This window comes from Ovis aries, chromosome 10 (genome assembly GCF_016772045.2).
Source record: "Ovis aries strain OAR_USU_Benz2616 breed Rambouillet chromosome 10, ARS-UI_Ramb_v3.0, whole genome shotgun sequence".
Taxonomy (NCBI): domain Eukaryota; kingdom Metazoa; phylum Chordata; class Mammalia; order Artiodactyla; family Bovidae; genus Ovis; species Ovis aries.
The window spans coordinates 42554161-42576573 of record NC_056063.1 but is presented as its reverse complement, the minus strand read 5'-3'; positions in this window follow the sequence as shown (position 1 = coordinate 42576573).

Sequence of the window (22413 nt, the reverse complement as noted above, 5' to 3'; positions counted from 1 at the left end):
TTTAAATTACAGCAGAACAATCGACAAACATATTGATTTGTACTTTATTCTTGCTTTATCCTCCCTTAGTTTTTCATGTATTAACCATCAATCATTCCATTTTTGGTTCCATTTACATGATTATCTTCTCTCAAAAAGATTGTGCTTCAAGAAGTGTTTTCTGACAAATACCCTTTATAACATTCGATTTTGAAAATTGTCTGTTGTTTCATTATGCTTAGATAAGGTTTACTTGCAGAACCTTGGAGAGAAACTGTTTCATGTTATACTTTTGGAGGTTAGATGACAGGTATTAGTCCTCAAACCTCTAAAAAGATGTCTATATCCAGACATTAGACAGAAGTTGTTGAGTCATGCTCTTCAAGGGCCTGTGGAACTGTTACCAGAGTATTATGGGTCATAGATTGGAAGGTAGTTTCTAAGATGTTTTGATGTGGGTAGATATCTTACCTTCCTTTGACTGACCTCCATAGTGGTAACTGAGAATTTTCTTCTAACCCAGAGCAATGAAGATCCAAAGGCAGGTATGATTTCATCTAAAAATGTTAATATCTGGCATGTCTTATAGGACTCATTTAGTAGAATAAGGTTTATGACTACCAAATAAACATGTCTCAAATTCCTCTCCTCCTACCTCTGGCAAATGCTCTCAACTTGCCTTTTTATGCTCTTTGGGAGCAACAGTCCTCACCTAGTAGTTTCATTTTTTATTCCTAGGATATGATAGCAACACACTGGTAAATCTGGCCCCAGACAATATACACAGATGAGAGTCCTGAGCCATTTAACTTTGATCTTTTTTCTCCCATAAATGAAATAGTCAAATTGCTCAGCTGTTGTCTATTAATGAGATTAATAACTATCTCTAGTGTGAAAGCTTATGAGAAATTTCTCAAAAATGCTCAATCTAGATTATGCAGACAGCCATGATGGAATCTAATTATCTTACTAATACCTACAGTCTGTATGTGTTAACCTGGAATAGCTTCTGTAATTTTCCTCCAAAAATTATTGTAACTTCATAGGTTGATACTGAAGTTTCTATAAAATAAGTCCAACAAAACAATGGTCATTCTTGTCTTCTCCCAAACTAACCCACAATTACAAGAGCCAACTTTTGACCACTGTTAGCATAGGTATAGCAAAGGAAATACAGAAATGACTCCAAAATCCTTACAAAGTGCGATGAACTTAATCATGTTCTCTCTAAATTCATATGCCATACGTCTATACCTTAATGTGACTAAATTTAGAGAAAGGTACAAAAGTCCTTCACTGCATTGGTTTTGAAAAAATAAGTTTATGCGGTTATGTTTAGACAAGGAGGCAATTAACATTAAATGAGATCATAAATATGGGACCATAATCCATCACATGCTAGTAAAGTAATGTTCAAAATTCTCCAAGTCAGGCTTCAGCAATACATGAACTATGAACTTCCAGATGGTCAAGCTTGTTTCAGAAAAGGCAGAGGAACCAGACATCAAATTGCCAACATCCACTGGATCATGGAAAAAGCAAGAGAGTTCCAGAAAAACACCTACTTCTGCTTTATTGACTATGCCAAAGCCTTTGACTGTGAGGATCACAATAAACTGTGGAAAATTCTGAAAGAGATAGGAATACCAGACCACCTGACCTGCCTCTTGAGAAACCTATATGCAGATCAGGAAGCAACAATTAGAACTGGACATGGAAAAACAGACCGATTCCAAACAGGAAAACTAGCACGTCACAGCTTATATTGTCACTCTGCTTATTTATCTTATATGCAGAGTTCATCATGAGAAACGCTGGGCTGGAAGAAGCACAAGTTGGAATCCAGATTGCCAGGAGAAATATTAATAACCTCAGATATGCAGACGACACCACCCTTAAGGCAGAAAGTGAAAAGGAACTAAAAAGCCTCTTGATGAAAGTGAAAGAGGAGAGTGAAAAAGTTGGCTTAAACCTCAACATTCAGAAAACTAACATGGGATCTGGTCCCATCACTTCATGGGAAATAGATAGGGAAACAGTGGAAACAGTGGCTGATTTTATTTTTCTGCAATCCAAAACCACTGCATATGATGATTGCAGCCATGAAATTAAAAGATGCTTACTCCTGGAAAGGAAAGTTATGATCAACCTAGACAGCATATTGAAAAGCAGAGATATTACTTTCCCAACAAAGGTCCCTCTAGTCAAGGCTACGGTTTTTCCAGTGGTCATGTATGGATGTGAGAGTTGGACTGTGAAGAAAGCTGAGCACTGAAGAATTGATGCTTTTGACCTGTGGTGTTGGAGGACTCTTGAGAGCCCCTTGGACTTCAAGGAGATCCAACCAGTCCATTCTAAAGGAGATCAGTCCTGGGTGTTCATTGGAAGGACTGATGCTAAATCTGAAACTCCAGTACTTTGGTCACCTCACGTGAAGAGCTGACTTATTGGGAAAGACCTGATGCTGGGAGGGATTGGGGGCAGGAAGAGAAGGGGATAACAGAGGATGAGATGGCCGGTTGGCATCACTAACTCCATGGACATGAGTTTGGGTGAAATCTGGGAGTTGGTGGTGGACAGGGAGGCCTGGCGTGCTGTGATTCGTGGAGTCGTAACGAGTCGGACATGACTGAGCAACTGAACTGAACTGAAATGAATCCAATAGGATCAGTGTCTTCAGAAGAAGAGAAACAGATACCTGGAGCAACTGGTATCATGAAAGGCAATGTTATACACAATGAAGGTAACCCTAGCAGGCTAATGCATCATTATAATCTCAATATTTACTGTTAGATTTTGAGGCATTTTAAATAAGTATGTAAAATGTAAAACCAATCTGGACATTTCCAAAAACCATATTCAGTATCTAATCTTCTGTTTTCCTTTTTAGCTATCTGATTTAAATTTTCCATTTATTATCTTCTGTCCTGAAGTGCAGCATTCATTTGCCAAAGTTTCTTCAAAAATCCTCAATCTGAATATCACAGCAAGTAGGACCTATAGTATAAACAGTTAAGCATTTCTCCTCTTTCAAAGATGAACAAGGGTTAAAATACAAACACAGCAACTCACAAAAGGAAGAAAAGTAAATGGATAATAAGAAAAAATTGTTTGGATGACATAAGTTACAGGGTAAAATAATCACTGCAATAACCAAGTAAACATTTTCTAAAGCACTAACTATGGACCGGGTAAAGTAGAAAGTGTTTACACGAAGTCACCAAACCTACAAGAAAAGTACTCCATTTGTTTCTGTTCAACTTAGAAGAAAATAGGCTTAGCATTTCACTAAAGCATTAATAGTTTCTTTTATGTAGATGTGTGTGTGTGACGAAATGAAACAAATGTGCCAGCAATGATTGTGTTTAGGAATAAAAGCTCAGATTATCATTATTGCTTTCTTGTTCTCTCCTTCCCTTTCCCTGTCCCCTCCTTTTCCTCCTCCTTTGGGTTTTTGAATCACTGGATAATGATATGCTTTGGATGCTTTTGAGCTGTGGTGTTGGAGAAGACTCTTGAGAGTCCCTTGGACTGCAAGGAGATCCAACCAGCCCATTCTGAAGGAGATCAGACCTAGGATTTCTTTGGAAGGAATGATGCTAAAGCTGAAACTCCAGTACTTTGGCCACCTCATGTGAGGAGTTGACTCATTGGAAAAGACTCTGATGCTGGGAGGGATTGGAGGCAGGAGGAGAAGAGGATGACAGAGGCTGAGATGGCTGGATGGCATCACTGACTCGATGGACGTGAATCTGAGTGAACTCCGGGAGTTGGTGATGGACAGGGAGGCCTGGCGTGCTGAAATTCATGGGGTCGCAAAGAGTCCGACACTACTGAGCGACTGAACTGAACTTGCTATTGTAATTAGAGAAATTGATGTTAAAACTTTATGATAAGAACAAAAGAGCATGCAATCTAATTTGTTTCAGAGTTATTCAAGTCATAAACCTCACTGATCTTTAAACAATAATCAATTATTCTCAAAAAATAAAAAGGATAAGTAATATGTTAAAATTTTGGACTTTTCTTTACAAATTGCAGCAAAAACCAAGTATAATTTTCAACTGCCAAATTTCATAATCAAATCTAACCAGGAACTAATGAAGATAGATATTGTTTGTTTGTTTATTTATTTTTTAGCAGTCTTATTCTTATTTGCAATAACTAGAAGTGACTAAGATTTACTTAAATGGATGAACAGATAAACAAACTGATATGTCTACACAGTGGAATTTTTTAATTGAAGTATAGCTGATTTATAATAATATTATTATTTCAGGTAAATAGCAAAATGATTCCATAATAAACACACACATATATATATATGTATTTTAATTTCTTTCCATTATAGTTTATTATAAAATATTGAGTACAGTTTCCTGTACTATATATTAAATCATTGTTGTTTATCTATTTTATGTATGGTAATGTTCATCTGTTCATTTCATACTCCCAATTTATCCCTCCTCCCCCAAAGTATCCTTATATATAATATTACTGTGGCAAATATTTATTATTATAGTCATGCTAGAAAGCCAAGGTCTTCTACAATGCTGATATTTTGATTCACTGTCGTTTCAGTTTTCAGATCCTCTCCTAAAATAAATACAGAAAAATATTGACAAAGATGTTTATTGCAGAATTATTTGTAATATCTGTATATTGGAGATAACATAATATCCTACTTCCTAGAAACAATATACTACAATATACCTATACCAAAAATTGAACTGCAGACTTAATGTAAGATATCAAAAAATTGCTATAAAATCATTTTAAAATTAAGTAAAAATATGCAAAAAATGGAATATCAAATTTGAAATATGATATTATAATCAAATTTTATGAAGAATAATTTAACTATCCTTTTAGCCTTTGATAAATCTGTAGATGATGTTTCCTTATTTTCTTCATATTTTCCTTATTTTTTTATCCCATTGGTTAAATACAAATTTTCTGTGTCCTGTAGATTTAGTCCATTTACCTCTGATAAGTGCAACCAATCACTTGGCTTTCTGATCAAAAAAGACTGCAGATATAAGAACTGTGAGTTTAAGATTATGCAAGCCACAAGCGGATAGATGGCATGACATACCAAAGTAACATGTTAACTTCACCAGGGATCATTTTAAAAGCAAAATCTCTCTGTGTTCCATTATAAAAGCAAATATTAAGGAAAGCAGAGAAATACAACATAATTGAGGAAAAAATATTCATTTTATGGCTTATGTCCTTTTCTTCTCAGAGGATTTTAAAAGAATATAACTTAATTTTTTCTCAAGTTTCATTATGTCTTCCAACAGTGAATTAAAATGAAAGACATATATTTGAATACCAACAATGTGTTGCCTGAATAAATAGTCTGGATTGACCAAAAAACGCAATTTTTTAAAATCTAAATAACAATGGCTTTTTACTCAAACATAGTTTTGACTTTAAATTTATATTTTTGTATGTTGTAGTTCAAAGTACTTTTGATTAAAAAAACATTGTATGTATGTATCTTTTCTATAGCATGAATTTTCAATGATAAAAAGTACCTTAGAATATCTAACATGCAAACCATATATATGACAAAAGTTATTCATTATATTGTTAAATAAATACATTTAATAGTATGAATATACATTTTTGACTCTTTGTAAAGTCAAAGGACTTTAGCATGGACTGTAGCTTGCCAGGTTCCCCTGTCCATGAGATTGCTCCAGGAAAGAATAACGGAGTGGTTAGCCATCCCTTTTTCTAGGGAATCTTCTCAACCCGGGAATCGAATCTGGGTCTCTTTTATTGCAGGCAGATTAATTACAATCTGAGACACCAGGGAAATTCCATTTCATATTACGTTATGCAATATCCAACTGTACCTGTAAATTTATTTACTTTCCTTCAGCAATAAGATTTGGTATTATCACTGTGTTTAATTTCAGAAATGTTTATAGTATTATACCCCATGTTTTCATTATAATTCATTCAACTCTGAAGGATGTTGCACAGGTTTCCTGAAAATTATATTTAAAAAAAAAAGATTTTTAAAAAATCAGTTTGCAAAATTTGCCCAAATGACAGTTGACTTACTAGTTGGGCCACTATGCTTTCTCTGTAACTCAAGTAAAAATACTGATAGTTTTATTCACTACTTGATAGTCAGTTCTTAGACAAAACAGTTGGAAATACAAATAAAATGTCTCACTATTGAATAAAGTTACTAGCTATTGCTTAGTTTCTACACTTTCTTTTCTAGCTGCATGTGCAAAAGCATTATTTCTTTTATTCATTTTTGCCAATATGCTGATGTCTGCATTCCTAATGGGAATCTGTTTACTATTTATATTTTCAATACAAGTCAGTTAGAGCAACTACCTCAGCATTTCAAAGCTCAATCAATAACACAATCATTAATTTGTGCTCAGTGACTCAATCGTGTCTGACTCTTCGTGACCCTATGGACTGTAGCCAGCCAGGATTCCCTGTCCATGGGAAATCCCAGGCAAGGATACAGGTTGAGTAGACATTTGCATCATTACTTTAAAAAAGTTAAAATTGAACCAATGGAAAAATCACTATCTCAGACGGTGGATTCTCAATCCTGTCTGCATGATGGGATTCCCTGGAGAGTTTTAAAAAATACCAAAGACCTAGTCTAATCAAAATACATTTGGAGGGTTTTGTTTTGTTTTAAATTAATTAACTAACACAGTGCTTGTGAAAACCCTAGGGGCACAATTATTACTAAAAATATATTTATTTTATAATAATTAAGCTGTTATTTAGTCACTAAATTGTGCCCAACTATTTTAGGTTCCCAAGGGCTATAGCTCATCAGAATCCTCTGTCCAGGGGATTTCTCAGGCAATAATATTGGAGTGGGTTGCCATTACCTTCTTCAGGGTATCTTCTAAACCTAAGGATGGAACTCATATCCCCTGGGTGGGCAGGCAGACTCCTTACTACTGAGCTACCAGAAAGCCCAATATTTAAGTACATATTTTAACTTCTGAGATCCTTTATTGATATTATCATATTTTAATCTAACCCTATTCATCTCTTTACTAACAACTTGATACCTTGACAGAGAGAAACACATATTGTTCACTGAAAACTAATTTATATTTTAGACCATGAATATCTAGTTTAAAAAATACAACCCATCACTTCAGTTCAGTTCAGTTCAGTTCAGTTGCTCAGTCATGTCTGACTCTTTGCGACCCCATGAATCACAGCACGCCAGGCCCTCCTGTCCATCACCAACTCCTGGAGTTCACACAAACTCATGTTCATCAAGTCGGTGATGCCATCCAGCCGTCTCATCCTCTGTCGTCCACTTCTCCTCCTGTCCTGAATCCCTCCCAGCATCAGAGTCTTTTCCAATGAGTCAACTCTTTGCATCAGGTGGACAAAGTATTGCAGTTTCACCTTTAGCATTGGTCCTTTCAAAGAACACACAGGACTGATCTCCTTTAGGATGGACTGGTTGGAACTACTTGACGTCCAAGGGACTCTCAAGAGTCTTCTCCAACACCACAGTTCAAAAGCATCAATTCTTCAGCACTTAGCTTTCTTCACAGTCTAACTCTCACATCCATACATGACCACTGGAAAAACCATAGACTTAACTAGACGGAACTTTGTTGGCAAAGTGATGTCTGCTTTTGAATATGCTATCTAGGTTGGTCAAAACTTTCCTTCAAAGGAGTAAGTGTCTTTTAATTTCATGGCTGCAATCACCATCTGCAGTGATTTTGGAGCCCAAAAAAGTAAAGTCTGACACTGTTTCCACTGTTTCCCCATCTACTTCTCATGAAGTGATGGGACCAGATGCCATGATCTTTGTTTTCTGAATGTTGAGCTTTAAGCCAACTTTTTCACTCTCCTCTTTCACTTTGAGAGGCTTTGAGTTCCTCTTCACTTTTTGCCATAAGGGTGGTGTCATCTGCATATCTGAGGTCATTGATATTTCTCCCGGCAATCTTGATTCCAGCTTGTGCTTCTTCCAGTCCAGCGTTTCTCATGATGTACACTACATATAAGTTAAATAAGTAGGGTGACAATATACAGCCTTGACGTACTCCTTTTCCTATTTGGAACCAGTCTGCTATTCCATGTCCAGTTCTAACTGTTGCTTCCTGACCTGCATACAGATTTCTAAAGCGGCAGGTCAGGTGGTCTGTATTCCCATCTCTTTCAGAATTTTTCACAGTTTATTGTGATGCACACAGTCAAAGGCTTTGGCACATTCAATAAAGCAGAAATAGATGATTTTCTGGAACTCTCTTGCTTTTTCCATGATCCAGTGGATGTTGGCAATTTGATCTCTGGTCCTCTGCCTTTTCTAAGACCAGCTTGAACATCAGGGAGTTCATGATTCACATATTGCTGAAGCCTGGCTTGGAGAATTTTGAGCATTACTTTACTAGCATGTGAGATGAGTGCAGTTGTGCGGTAGTTTGAGCAATCTTTGGCATTGCCTTTCTTTGGAATTGGGATAAAAACTGACTTTTTCCAGTCCTGTGGCCACTGCTGAGTTTTCCAAATTTGCTGGCATATTGAGTGCAGCACTTTCACAGCATCATCTTTCAGAATCCGAAACAGCTCAACTGGAATGCCATCACCTCCACTAGCTTTGTTCGTAGTGATGCTTTCTAAGGCCCATTTGTCTTCACATTCCAAGATGTCTGACTCTAGATTAGTGATCACATCATCATGATTATCTGGGTCATGCAGATCTTTTTTGTACAGTTCTTCCATGTATTCTTGCCACCTCTTCTTAATATCTTCTGCTTCTGTTAGGTCCATACCATTTCTGTCCTTTATCCAGCCCATCTTTGTTTGAAATGTTCCGTTGGTCAAGGGGTTAATATTTTCTGGTTGTCCCTCCAGAAGATTGTAGAGGCAACTCTGTGGGCCTGGACAAGTCTTGAGGAAGGAGCATGAAACTGGAGGGAACGGGGTAAGGCACAACTTTTGAAAGAATGACATAGCCTAAAGGCATAACATAAAATGATTAAAATCAAATGGGTTCAAAATGACAAGTCAAATTCAACTAAACCTTGATCTTCCATCTGCAAGCTAAATAACATACCCGGAGGTTCCAGGACAGTTTCAAGACATTGTCAAAAGACTGAGGAGTGAGTGGTTCCCCAATGGTTGGAATTCTCCCACTCATTAGTGTATGAAATCACCTAGCTAGGGAAAACTAACCACACCATATTCCATGGCCATGGCACTCACCCTTTGCAATGGCTCACACCTTGTGGCATGTGCTTCTCTCTGCTGCTGTTGCTGCTGCTAAGTCACTCTGTGGGACCCCATAGATGACAGCCCACCAGGCTCCCCTGTCCCTGGGATTCTCCAGGCAAGAACACTGGAGTGGATTGCCATTTCCTTCTCCAATACATGAAAATGAAAAGTGAAAGTGAAGTCGCTCAGCCATGTCTGACTCTTAGCAACCCCATGGACTGCAGCCTATCAGGCTCCTCTGTCCATGGGATTTTCCAGGCAAGAGTATTGGAGTGGGATGCCATTGCCTTTTCCGGTGCTTCTCTCAAAATCCAAATAAATCCACCTCTTACCTATCTCATTGTTTCACTGAATTTTTTGCAATGAAACATCAAAGCCTGAGATTCGTTAGGTCCTGAAGCCAGGCACCATGGATTTTTGGCCAGGTTCAAGTCCCAGTTGAATATGACTGAGTGACAAAGCATAGCACAGAGTCCTTGCCACATGGGTTTGAGTCCCAATCTTAGGTAAACGGTTTCAAGTAGAACTTTCATATATGGAAGATGATGACCTGCCCAATATTTTTTTAAGCTGTGGTATAGATGGAGAGAGAAGCTGAAGGACGGGAAGAAAAATCAGAGGGAAAAACATGCCAAGGAATCCCCTTCACAACCTGAAGGAAAATCTGCTAAATACCTAACCTGTGCTCACATTTTTCATTGGCCTGATCCTTGGCACAAAAGAAGATTAAGGACAGAAAAACTCCCACCTGCTTGGGCAACAGCTACTAAGTAGCACCTGACAGAGTTCCTCAATTGCACTCACTACTGCTTTTTTGTTCATGGGGGATTCAAAAAAAAAAGAAATGAGAGATTGTAGGAGAATTAAGATTTTGTTAGCCATATGTCTTTCCAGCCATGGGTAAGAAGATGTCCTACCTTAACTGGAGGTCTCCTGGAATCTGTGACTGAGTTGCGTGAGCTTTCTACTGAGTTTGTTTTTTGATCTACCAGTTTCCAGCATGCTGGGCTTCATGTCACTTCTCCTGTGCTTGGCTTTCTTTGCATTCAGTTTCCACTGCAGGAGTTCACCAAGTTGGACTTCTGCTGTGCTTGGCCTTTGCCTTGCGGGTGTCAAACTGAGATTTCTTCAACCAGGTTAAATCCGAGTCAGGGCACCATATATATCAGGTGAGTGTGTAATTCCTCGGTTCTATCTCACTGCAACACAAATTTAAAGCGATGGACAGACCAGTGTTACAGCCCCATGTAATTTCCTTGGATCAACCAGGATTACAGCTCCACGTTACAGCACAGTTTTATTTAGGAAGCAAAGGAAAATACGCCCTCAAGGCGTGAGGGTGGGCAAACTCAAAAAACTTGAAGGAAGCCCTCCAGCACAATTTTGGCTCCTCTTTTTATACATGCTTTCTCCTCCCCACTGAACCTGCCATGTGCAAATTAGGCTAGCCAGGAGGGCTGTTTGTCTTACCTGAGGTCTTCAATCCTGTCCTCGGACCTTTCTTTGTTCTATTTTCTTGGGCTTTTCCCTTCTTTGTCTTTTAGCCACCACCATTTTGGTCTCCTTTTTCCTATTCTAACTACCTAACAGTCTCAACCTTGTTTTTACATAATGTTGCATTTATTGAAATTTATATTAGATGTTTCTGAAAACATCCATAAGGACAAAAAAGGCAGTTCTATATTTCATCTAGGATGTGAAATACTGAAATATTTGTAAGTATTTTTGAATATGTATTGGATCAGAAAAGTTGTATAATTCTGCCTTTCTCTTTGTCTGTTAAAACTGAATGTTTAACATGCACACCGAAGCATCAAACAAGATGTCAACTTAGCAAGAGTTATTGCCACTATTATTTTTGTTTGTTTGTTTGCAGAAATGGAAATACAATGAATGAAAACCCCAACAAATTGTTTTTCAATAAATTTTAGCTTTCTTGTAAAAATGTGCTCTCTGGAGGCATTTAAGTCTGTTAAAATTATAATACTTTGACTGCTGACTATTACTGCATCAACTTTTAAAACTGTATGTGTTGCTATAAATTGCCTATGAGTCTGATTCATTGCAAGGTGAAGAAGGGCATTTTGAATGTTCTATGTTTTTCACATCTAATCCAAACCTAAAATAAAACAAGCACTCATGCATTTTACTTGCTGCACCCAGCTTTAAAATATACCTACCACTACTACTTTCAAGAAAATAAGTTAAAACAAAAGAAAAGCATATTTTTATTTAAAAAAAATGAAGCTTTCAGGATTAGCTAACATTTTGTATAAACTTATAAAGTGTTCTGATTAGCATTGACCTTCCTTTCACATGGAAAATTGTGCTAGCCAGGTAGGAAATGAAATCTCAAAGGTAAAGTAACAGGTCAGTAAGTCAAGCATTTAATCAGATAATGGAAGCCTGTGTCATAAATAAATGTGTCATTTACTTCAATAAAGTCATCACTTTAGGATATCAAATCAGTCTTTAATAATCTGCATAAGTCTCACCCTCCCAGGCCACAACTATTTCCCAGATCACCTGCATTCTTTAATTGCTCCTTCCTCTGAACTCTTATAACACTACTATCTATATTCCTTATTTTGACTATAAGTAGAAAACTCTATTATATTGCCATGGATATATATTACATATTCTTAGTCTGACTAACTAGATTATAAATCTCTTTAGAAGTGTAAATGAGTCTTGTTGAAAAAATTCAAGAAAATAGATATCTTCAATACCTAGCAGCAGTCAGTTCAGTTCAGTTCAGTCACTTAGTCCTGTCCCATTCCTTGAAACCCCACGGATGGCAGGACACCAGGTATCCCTGTCCATTACCAACTCCTGGAGTTCACTCAAACTCATGTCCATTGAGTAGCTGATGCCATCCAAACATCTCATCTTTAGATGTCCCCTTCTCTCCTGAATTCTATCTTTTCCAGCATTGGGATCTTTTCAAATGAGTCAGTTGTTTGGGTCAAGTGGCCAAAGTATTGGAGTTTCAGCTTCAGCATCAGTCCTTCCAATGAATATTCAGAACTTATTTCCTTTAGGATGGATTAGTTGGATCTCCTTGCAGTTCAAAGGACTCTCAAGGGTCTTCTCCAACACTACAGTTCAAAAGTATCAATTCATCAACACTCAGCTTATTTTATAGTCCAACTCTCACATCCATACATGACCACTGGTAAAACCATACCTTTGACTAGATGGACCTTTTTTGGCAAAGTAATGCTGTCTAGGTTGGTCATAACATTTCTTTCAAGGAGTAAGCATTTTTTAATTTCATGTCTGCAGTCACTATCTGCAGTGATTTTGGCACCCCCAAAAACAAAGTCCATCACTGTTTTCACTGTTTCCCCATCTATTTGCCACGAAGTGATAGGACCAGATGCCATGATATTCGTTTTCTGAATGTTGAGCTTTGAGCCAACTTTTTCACTCTAGCCTTTCACTTTTTTTTTTTAACATTTTAATTATTTTTTCTTGATTTTTTTAATACTTTAAATTTTTATTTTTATTTTATTTTACCTTATAATACTGTATTGGTTTTGCCATACATTGACATGAATCCACCACGGGTGTACATGCGATCCCAAACATGAACCCCCCTCACACCTCCCTCCCCACAACATCCTTCTGGGTCATCCCCGTGCACCAGCCCCAAGTATGATGTATCCTGCATCAGACATAGACTGGTGATTCGATTCTTACATGATAATAGACATGTTTCAATGCCATTCTACCAAATCATCCCACCCTCTCCCTCTCCTGCTGAGCCCAAAAGTCTGCTATACACATCTGTGTATTTTTTGCTGTCTTGCATACAGGGTCATCATTGTCATCTTTCTAAATTCCATATATATGTGTTAGCATACTGTATTGGTGTTTTTCTTTCTGGCTTACTTCACTCTGTATAATCGGCTCCAGTTTCATCCATCTCATCAGAACTGATTCAAATGTATTGTTTTTAATGGCTGAGTAATACTTCATTGTGTATATGTACCACAGCTTTCTTACCCATTCATCTGCTGATGGACATCTAGGTTGTTTCCAAGTCCTGGCTATTATAAACAGTGCTGTGATGAACATTGAGGTACATGTATTTCTTTCAATTCCGATTTCCTCGGTGTGTATGCCCAGCAGTGGGATTGCTGGGTCATAAAGCAGTTATATTTGCAATCTTTAAAGGAATCTCCACACTGTTCTCCATAGTGGCTGTACTAGTTTGCATTCCCACCAACAGTGTAGGAGGGTTCCCTTTTCTCCACACCCTCTCCAGCATTTATTGCTTGCAGATTTTTGGATCGCAACCATTCTGACTGGTGTGAAGTGCTACCTCATTGTGGTTTTGATTTTCATTTCTCTAATAATGAGTGATGTTGAGCATCTTCTCCTGTGTTTGTTAGCCATTTGTATGTCTTCTTTGGAAAAATGTCTATTTAGTTCTTTGGCCCATTTTTTGATTGGGTCGTTTATTTTTCTGGAGTTGAGCTGCAGAAGTTGCTTGTATATTTTTGAGATGAGTTGTTTGTCAGTTGCTTCATTTGCTATTATTTTCTCCCATTCAGAAGGCTGTCTTTTCACCTTGCTTATATTTTCCTTTGTTGTGCAGAAGCTTTTAATTTTAATTAGATCCCATTTGTTCATTTTTGCTTTTATTTCCAGAATTCTGGGAGGTGGATCAGAGAGGATCCTGCTGTGATTTATGTCAGAGAGTGTTTTGCCTATGTTCTCCTCTAGGAGTTTTATAGTTTCTGGTCTTACATTTAGATCTTTAATCCATTTTAAGTTTATTTTCTTGTGCGGTGTTAGAAAGTGATCCAGTTTCATTCTTTTACAAGTGGTTGACCAGTTTTCCCAGCACCACTTGTTAAAGAGATTGTCTTTACTCCATTGTATATTCTTGCCTCCTTTGTCAAAGATAAGGTGTCCATATGTGTGTGGATTTATCTCTGGGCTTTCTATTTTGTTCCATTGATCTATCCACAAATCAATCAATGTAATTCACCACATTAACAAATTGAAAAATAAAAACCATATGATTATCTCAATAGATGCAGAGAAGGCCTTTGACAAAATTCAACATTCTTTTATGATAAAAACTCTCCAGATAGCAGGAATAGAAGGGACATACCTCAACATAATAAAAGCTATATATGACAAACCCATAGCAAACATTATCCTCAATGGTGAAAAATTGAAAGCATTTCCCCTAAAGTCAGAAACAAGACAAGGGTGCCCACTTTCACTGCTACTATTCTACATAGTTCTGGAAGTTTTGGCCACAGCAATCAGAGCAGAAAAAGAAATAAAAGGAATCCAAATTGGAAAAGAAGAAGTAAAACTCTCATTGTTTGCAGATGACATGATCCTCTACATAGAAAACCCTAAAGACTCCACCAGAAAATTACTAGAGCTAATCAATGAATATAGTAAAGTTGCAGGATATAAAATCAACACACAGAAATCCCTTGCATTCCTATACACTAATAATGAGAAAGTAGAAAAAGAAATTAAGGAAACAATTCCATTCACCATTGCAACGAAAAGAATAAAATACTTAGGAATATATCTACCTAAAGAAACTAAAGACCTATGTATAGAAAACTATAAAACACTGGTGAAAGACATCAAAGAGGACACTAATAGATGGAGAAATATACCATGTTCATGGATCAGAAGAATCAATATAGTGAAAATGAGTATACTACCCAAAGCAATTTACAAATTCAATGCAATCCCTATCAAGCTACCAGCCATATTTTGCACAGAGATAGAACAAATAATTTCAAGATTTGTATGGAAATACAAAAAACCTCGAATAGCCAAGGCAATCTTGAGAAAGAAGAATGGAACTGGAGGAATCAACTTGCCTGATTTCAGGCTCTTCTACAAAGCCACAGTCATCAAGACAGTATGATACTAGCCTTTCATTTTCATCAAGAGGTTCTTTAGTTCTTCTTTGCTTTCTGCCATAAAAGTGGTATCATCTGCATATCTGAGGTTATTGATATTTTTCCCAGAAATCTTGATTCCAGCTTGTGCTTCCTCCAGCCCAGCATTTCTCATGATGTATTCTGCATATAAGTTAAATAAGCAGGGTGACAATATAAAACCTTGATATAGTCGTTTCCCAACTTGGAACCAGTCTGTTGTTCCATTTCCCGTTCTAACTGTTGTTTCCTAATCTGCATACAGGTTTCTCAAGAGGCAGGTCAGGTGGTCTGGTATTCCCATCTCTTTCAGAATTTTCCACTGTTTGTTGCAATCCACAGAGTCAAAGACTTTGGCATAGTCAATGAAGCAGAAATAGAAATTTTTCCTGGAACTCTCTTGCTTTTTTGATGATTCAACAGATGTTGTTGGAAATTTGATTTCTGGTTCGTCTGCCTTTTCTAAATCCAGCTTGAACATCTGTAAGTCATGATTCACATACTGTTGAAGCCTGGCTTGAGCAATTTTGAGCATTACTTTGCTAGCGTGTGAGATGAGTGTAATTGCACTGTAGTTTCAGCATTCTTTGGCATTGCCTTTTTTTGGGATTAGAATGAATACTGACCTTTTCTATCCTGTGACCACTGCTGAGTTTTCTAGATTTGCTGGCATATTGAGTGCAGAACTTTCACAGCATTATCTTCCAGGATTTGAAACAGGTCAACGAAATTCCATCACCTCCATTAGCTTTGTTCATAGTAATACTTCCTAAGCCCCACTTGACTTGCATTCCAGGACACCTGGCTCTAGATGAGTGATCATGCCATCATGATTATCTGGGTCTTGAAAATCTTTTTTGTATAGTTCTTTTGTGTATTCTTGCCACCTGTTCTTAATATTTTCTGTTTCTCTTAGGTTCATACCATTTTTGTCCTTTATTGTACCCATCTTTGCATGAAATGTTCCCTTCGTATTTCTAATTTTCTTGAAGGTACCTCTAGTCTTTCCCATTCTATTGTTTTCCTCCATTTCTTTGCACTGATCATTGAGGAAGCCTTTGTAATCTCTCCTTGATATTCTTTGGAACTCTGCATTCAAATGGGTATATCTTTCCTTTTCTCCTTTGCTTTTCAGTTCTATTCATTTCACACCTATTTGCTGTGAAACAGCATTATTAGCAAGTAAAAAAGCTAACAATAATAATCAAATAAATTTGGAAAGTATTATGAAGTAATATAATCATTAAATAACTGAAAATTATATAATTACAGTAATACATATGAGCTATATTTTGTCAACTGATTATTAAGCCTAGAAGTTATATAAAAATTATTGTTGAGTGAATTAATGAAATGAAAGGAATTTAAATGCCACTTTTATCATTATTGGGTAAAAACGACAAATATGAAAAAATCACAAGCTCTAAACTTTCTCAGATTCAGAATTCCTCTGTTTCTATTTCAAAATTTTATAGGATATAGTGCAGTATTTCATTTACAAGGGTAGCACGGTACAAGAGAAAGAACAGTGAAAACCTAGGTCTTCGTTTTTGTTTAGTGGTCTGTGGTTGAATGGATTATGTTTCCTCTCATATCTGTGGCAGATTCATGTTGATGTATGGCAAAACCAATACAATATTGTAAAGTAATTAGCCCCCAATTAAAATAAATAAATTTATATTTAAAAATAAAATCAATTCAACAACAGTTTCTTTATATTCTTTCAGCTCTGAATTCTATGCTTTCTCTAGGAGATTTATTTTCATTTACAGAAGCATTATCTTTGCAGCAAACGACACATTTTGTTTCATCTTAATGGGCATTAACATTAAGCTTGCATCTGTGCCAACACTGACAGTTGAACAACATTTGAAACTATGAATAAATCTATGTTCAACCTAGTATTCTATATCTCTAATACTGACCCATCTTATCTCCTTGCATTCCTGTCTTAAAAACTACTTTTGCTCTTTGACTCCACTGTTCCTAACCAGTTGTTACTGGAACTACATTCAAACCTTTAATCTTCTGAATCAAGTCCCAGAACTCAATTGTTGTAAAGCTATTGGAATTTGATATTGTTTCTCATTCAATAGTATTGATTTCCCTGGTGGCTCAACTGTAAGGAAACCACCTGCAATGCAGACGGCCCAGGTTCAATCTCTGGGTTGAGAAGATCCCTTGGAGAAGGGCAACTCACTCCAATATTCTTGCTTGGAGAATCCCCATGAACAGAGGAGCATGGTGGAATGCAGTGTATGCAGTCACAGAGTTAGACGTGACTGAGTGACTAAGCACAGCACAAACTTTATTCTAGGAATGTGTTTTTAATCTTTAAGAAAAATATTCACTTAAGCACCAGTAGTGTTGAGCTATCCAAAGTCCCTACAATTTTGGAGATATCTACAAATGACTATTTCAGGATATACTATAAGAACTTCAAGAACCACATATATAATCTTCATCAAAATAATTATGAGGCAACAATATGCATATATGTGTTAATATTTGTGTACAAATATATGTCCATGCATGCAATGATTTGTATGTGTATTTACATTAATGAGAATGATTTTTGAATATGGACTGTCAGCTAAGTTCCACATCTTTATTATTACATTTTGTTTGCAGATGGAGAAGCCTAGGTAATGTGGAATGCTTATCTAAATGAATTTTATATGTAAATTATAATATTGCTTAATATTTTTCTGATTCTGAGAAATAAAGAAATAAGACTACTGATTTTTGGTCTTAAGGCAATCTGAGTGTAAGTATGTTCTGGTTTGTTTTGTTTTAGTTAAAAGAAATTGCTTATTATCTTAACATTATCTCCTTCTATTAATATTTTATGTTCCTTATGGAAACAATATGATGAAAATATAAAGGGCATTTGTTAAAAATCAGACAATAGGCCCAAAATGGAGTTACCTATGCTAACTAAAACACACATCACCAAGTGGAGAGTTAATTACAGCTTCAGTACTCCGAGAAATGCAATCTTAAACTAGTCAATCAGGAATTATCTGAATAGCAGTAGTTAGTTATCTGCGTCATAGAACTCTATCATTTTCTAAAGGAAAGTAGCTTTGAGACTTATCACCAATCTACTCTTTCTGCCTGGTATAACCTGTGGCTCAGCAGTAAAGAATCCGCCTGCAATTTAGGAGTAGTGGGTTCAATCCCTGAGTCAGGAAAATCTCTTGGAGTAGGAAATGACAATTCACTCCAGTATTCATGCTTAGAAAGTCCCATTGACAGAGCAACCTGGTGGGCTACAGTCCAAATAGTCACAAAATCTCAGACACTACTGGGTGGCTGAGCAGACACAAAAGTTCTAAGTTCCTACTCCCTTCTGCCTATAAATGTCTTTCAATTAGCAAGTTCTTCGGTAAAAATATCTAAGATATAAAGCTAATTTTATAAACATAACACAACCACAGTTTCATCATCACACCCAACAAAATTAACATTAATCCCTTAATTTCACCTAATACTCAGTCCATGTTTAGTTTTTCCCAATTGTTTCAAAATGTCTTTTCATAGTTGGTTTATTTAAATGCAATGTCTTGGATTATTTTTAATACTCCAGTTCAAATAAAGTGTGAAAGCTTGTTAGCCGAGCTAGGACCAGGAGGGGGACTGACCCATCACTGCAAGAGGCAATGAGAAAGCAATTAGTGCGAAGGGCTAAGCGGGTCTTATGCTTGTTCTGGGAGCTTTGGGTTCTCCTTCAGTTCCCTCTTTTTATACCATAACTGTTAAAATATAAACTGAGGCATATTACAATTTTTGAGTTTATTTCAGCATTTGTATATGTCTGTGTGTATTGGGTTCAAAAACCATCAAGCAAAATTGTACTGGGTCCAATATAGTTGGACTCTATCAAGGATTAGACAGAGTCCAACTTAGAAATCAGACTGTGTTTAGTCACACTGGATCTGACTTACACTGAGCCCAGTGTGAAGTCTCACATGGATAAAATTTTGGTTTAAGAATGAACAGAGAGGGTGATTTTTACCAAAAATTAGCTTGAATTATAATGGCCTCAGAGGAGAGCTTTTAAGCTAGATACGTTTATCCATTTTTGAGATGTCCTAAAGAAAAATGGTTCTCAGTCAATAACTCAGCATAAAGAGTAGATAACAAATAATTTTTCCTCCTTTACAGTTTGCTAACTAGGATGAGACCTTCTGGGATACCCTATTTTCTCTGGTGCTTATAGACAGAATTCTGCTAAAACTGGCAGAAAACTCCAAAAGGTAAGAATGGTTACCAAAGTCAGCTTCCCCAGATGTCAATCTGTGCTGCCTGATTGAGATAAAAAAGTAAAACTTCAGTTATAGTCCATTCGTTTGCAAATTCAGGTTGGGAGGGGAAAAAATGTAAACATTAGATATTTGAATTTTGAGTTGCTTTATTGTACCCTTTGATCATTGATTCTTTCTCTCCAAATGATATCTATGACCTTCTTTTTCACCTCATTTTGTGTCCTGAGAACATGACTTCGTAACCATAAGGTGGAGTTCCAAAAACTTATGGCTGGACAGAAATGTAGGTTGCATCCCATTTATAGTTAGATATGACTGTGCATGGGAAATAGATGGGGAAACAGTGGATACAGTGTCAGACTGTATTTTTTGGGCTGCAAAATCACTGTAGATGGTGATTGTAGCCATGAAATTAAAAGACTCTTACTCCTTGGAAGGAAAGTTATGACCAACCTAGATAGCATATTGAAAAGCAGAGACATTACTTTGCCAACAAAGGCCCGTCTAGTGAAGGCTGAGAGTCCCTTGGACTATAAGAAGATCCAACCAATCCATTCAAAAGGAGATCAGTCCTGGGTGTTCTTCGGAAGGAAAGATGCTAAAGCTGAAACTCCAGTAGTTTGGCCATCTCATGTGAAGAGTTGACTCGTTGGAAAAGACTTCGATGCTGGAAGGGAGTGGGGGCAGGAGGAAAAGGGGACGACAGAGGATGAGATGGCTGGATGGCATCACCAACTCGAAGGACGTGAGTTTGAGTGAACTCCGGGAGTTGGTGATAGACAGGGAGGCCTGGCGTCCTGCAGTTCATGGGGTTGCAGATTTGGACATGACTGAGGGACTGAACTGAACTGAACTGACTGATGACTGTGCACAGCTAGAAATGTGCGGTGTATTCCATTTGTTTCTGGGTTTCAACTGACCATTGACGGCTCCCAGAGGAATTGTCTAAGCACTTCTTTCTTTAGTTAATCTTTGAGATTGGCTCTAGATTTCAGAGGATAATATACTTCACACCCTATCTTGGGATGCCTCTTGCATCCATGCATTTATTCAATACTGCCAGGAATATTATTGTTGGTCCCAGCTAAACTGACAAGGTATACAAAAGAATTTTCATAAGTAGTTCTATGACCGGAAGTAAGCCAAGTTGGAAGCTTCTATTCAGACCCTGCTGGGAATATTTCTTTAGAGCCTCTCCCTTAAGCTAAAATGAAATTGTGTACCCAGAGGGAAAGAAAAAAATATCCTAAAGGCTTTGTGGAAAGACTTACTAAAACACTTCACAGACAAAAAGTTCTAATTCTAGAACATAGACATCATTTGATTTCCATCTTAAATATTTTCTCTCTGATATAAAGGAGCAAATTGAAGACAATTTATTTAGATGGATGAGTCAGCGTCTGTATCACTGAAGTTGCAGCTTAACTTGTCAAGGAATCAAAAACAACTGTACTTGTCTTACAAATTAAATCTTTACAATAACACAAATATTTCCCTAGAAACAATTCAAAGCCCACCTGTACTATTTTACCAATCCCCAAACCTCGTCTATTCATTTCAAACATTTTACAGATATGGTAAATTATCTGGATTAGGAAATAGAAGGAAATTTCTTCCTGGGACTTGTATTTTTTTCTCTGTGCTTTTTAAGATGTAAATATTTTATTTAATCTTCTCTAAGAGCTTCCCTGATAGCTCAGTTGGTTAAGAGTCCACCTGCAATTCAGGAAAACCTCGTTTGATTCCTGGGTCTAGAAGATCCGTTGGAGAAGGGATAGGCTACCCAGTATGCTTGGGCTTCCCATATGGCTCAGCTGGTAAAGAATCTGCCTGCAATGCGGGAGACGTGGGTTTGATCCCTGGGTTGGGAATACGCCATGGAGAAGGGAAAAACTACCCATTTCCAGTATTCTGGCCTACAGAATTCCATAGACAGTATAGTCCATGGGGTCACAAAGAGTTGGACAGGACTGAGAGACTTTCACTTTCGCTTTCAAGAGGTAAGAAAATACTTATTAATACAGGGAATTAAAAAAAAAAAAAAAAGCAGGGGTTAAAAGACTATTTTGAAAATGAAGCCTGAGAAAAATCTTGAAAGTCTCTCATAAACATTAGTAAAAAGCTTTAGCCATATGAGCAGGTAACCTTATTCCATCTGCAAGAAACATATTTTGGTCCCAAACCTTTTAAAATAAATGAGTTTTCCATCAACATGTGTCTCATGGCTAAAATTTTTAAATTAAACCTCTATCTGTATGTTTATGTATGGCTATGTATGTGTATTTATGTATGTACGGTATAGATGTGTGATTTTTTTCTACAGCCATATAATATCATCATTTAAGAATTCTTTTTAATTGGCATAAAGACAGACAAGTGTTGTGTAAATCAAGTATATTCTCACATATATATGAACTAAACAAAATGCTTTCCAAGTTTAAGTGGCCTAGGATAATCTTTAGAAAATAAAAGCTATTTAACTTTAGTAAATAAAAGCTAGTTATAATGCTAATAACTTTAGTTTACATGCTGATAATGAAACACAAATCTGAGTTCTTATTCCAAGAGCTAAAGAATGAACTTCACAAACCACAAACACACAAACACTCATGGTAGCAAGTGAATAGAATTTATTAAAGAGAAAGAAAGTAAAAGTGTTAATCACTAAGTCATGTCCAACTCTTTGCAACCCCACGGACAATAGCCCACTGGGCTCCTCTGTTCATGAAATTCTCCAGGCAAGAATACTGGAATGGATTGCCATTTCCTTCTCCAAGGAAAATACAAAGCTCTCAGCATAGATACTAAGAGGGTGTAAAGAGCCCCCTAAAGGTGGAACTTACAGCAGTTTTTGTATCTTTAATCTACACATTTTTGGTAGCTCCTGTCCTTAAACTACATTATTTTTACCCAATCAGTTTTAAAAGTCAAGATGCTTAACTGAACCTCTGTATGACTTTTCTTGATCCTTGGATCATTTTTAATGCCCCCTGGACATTTTACAG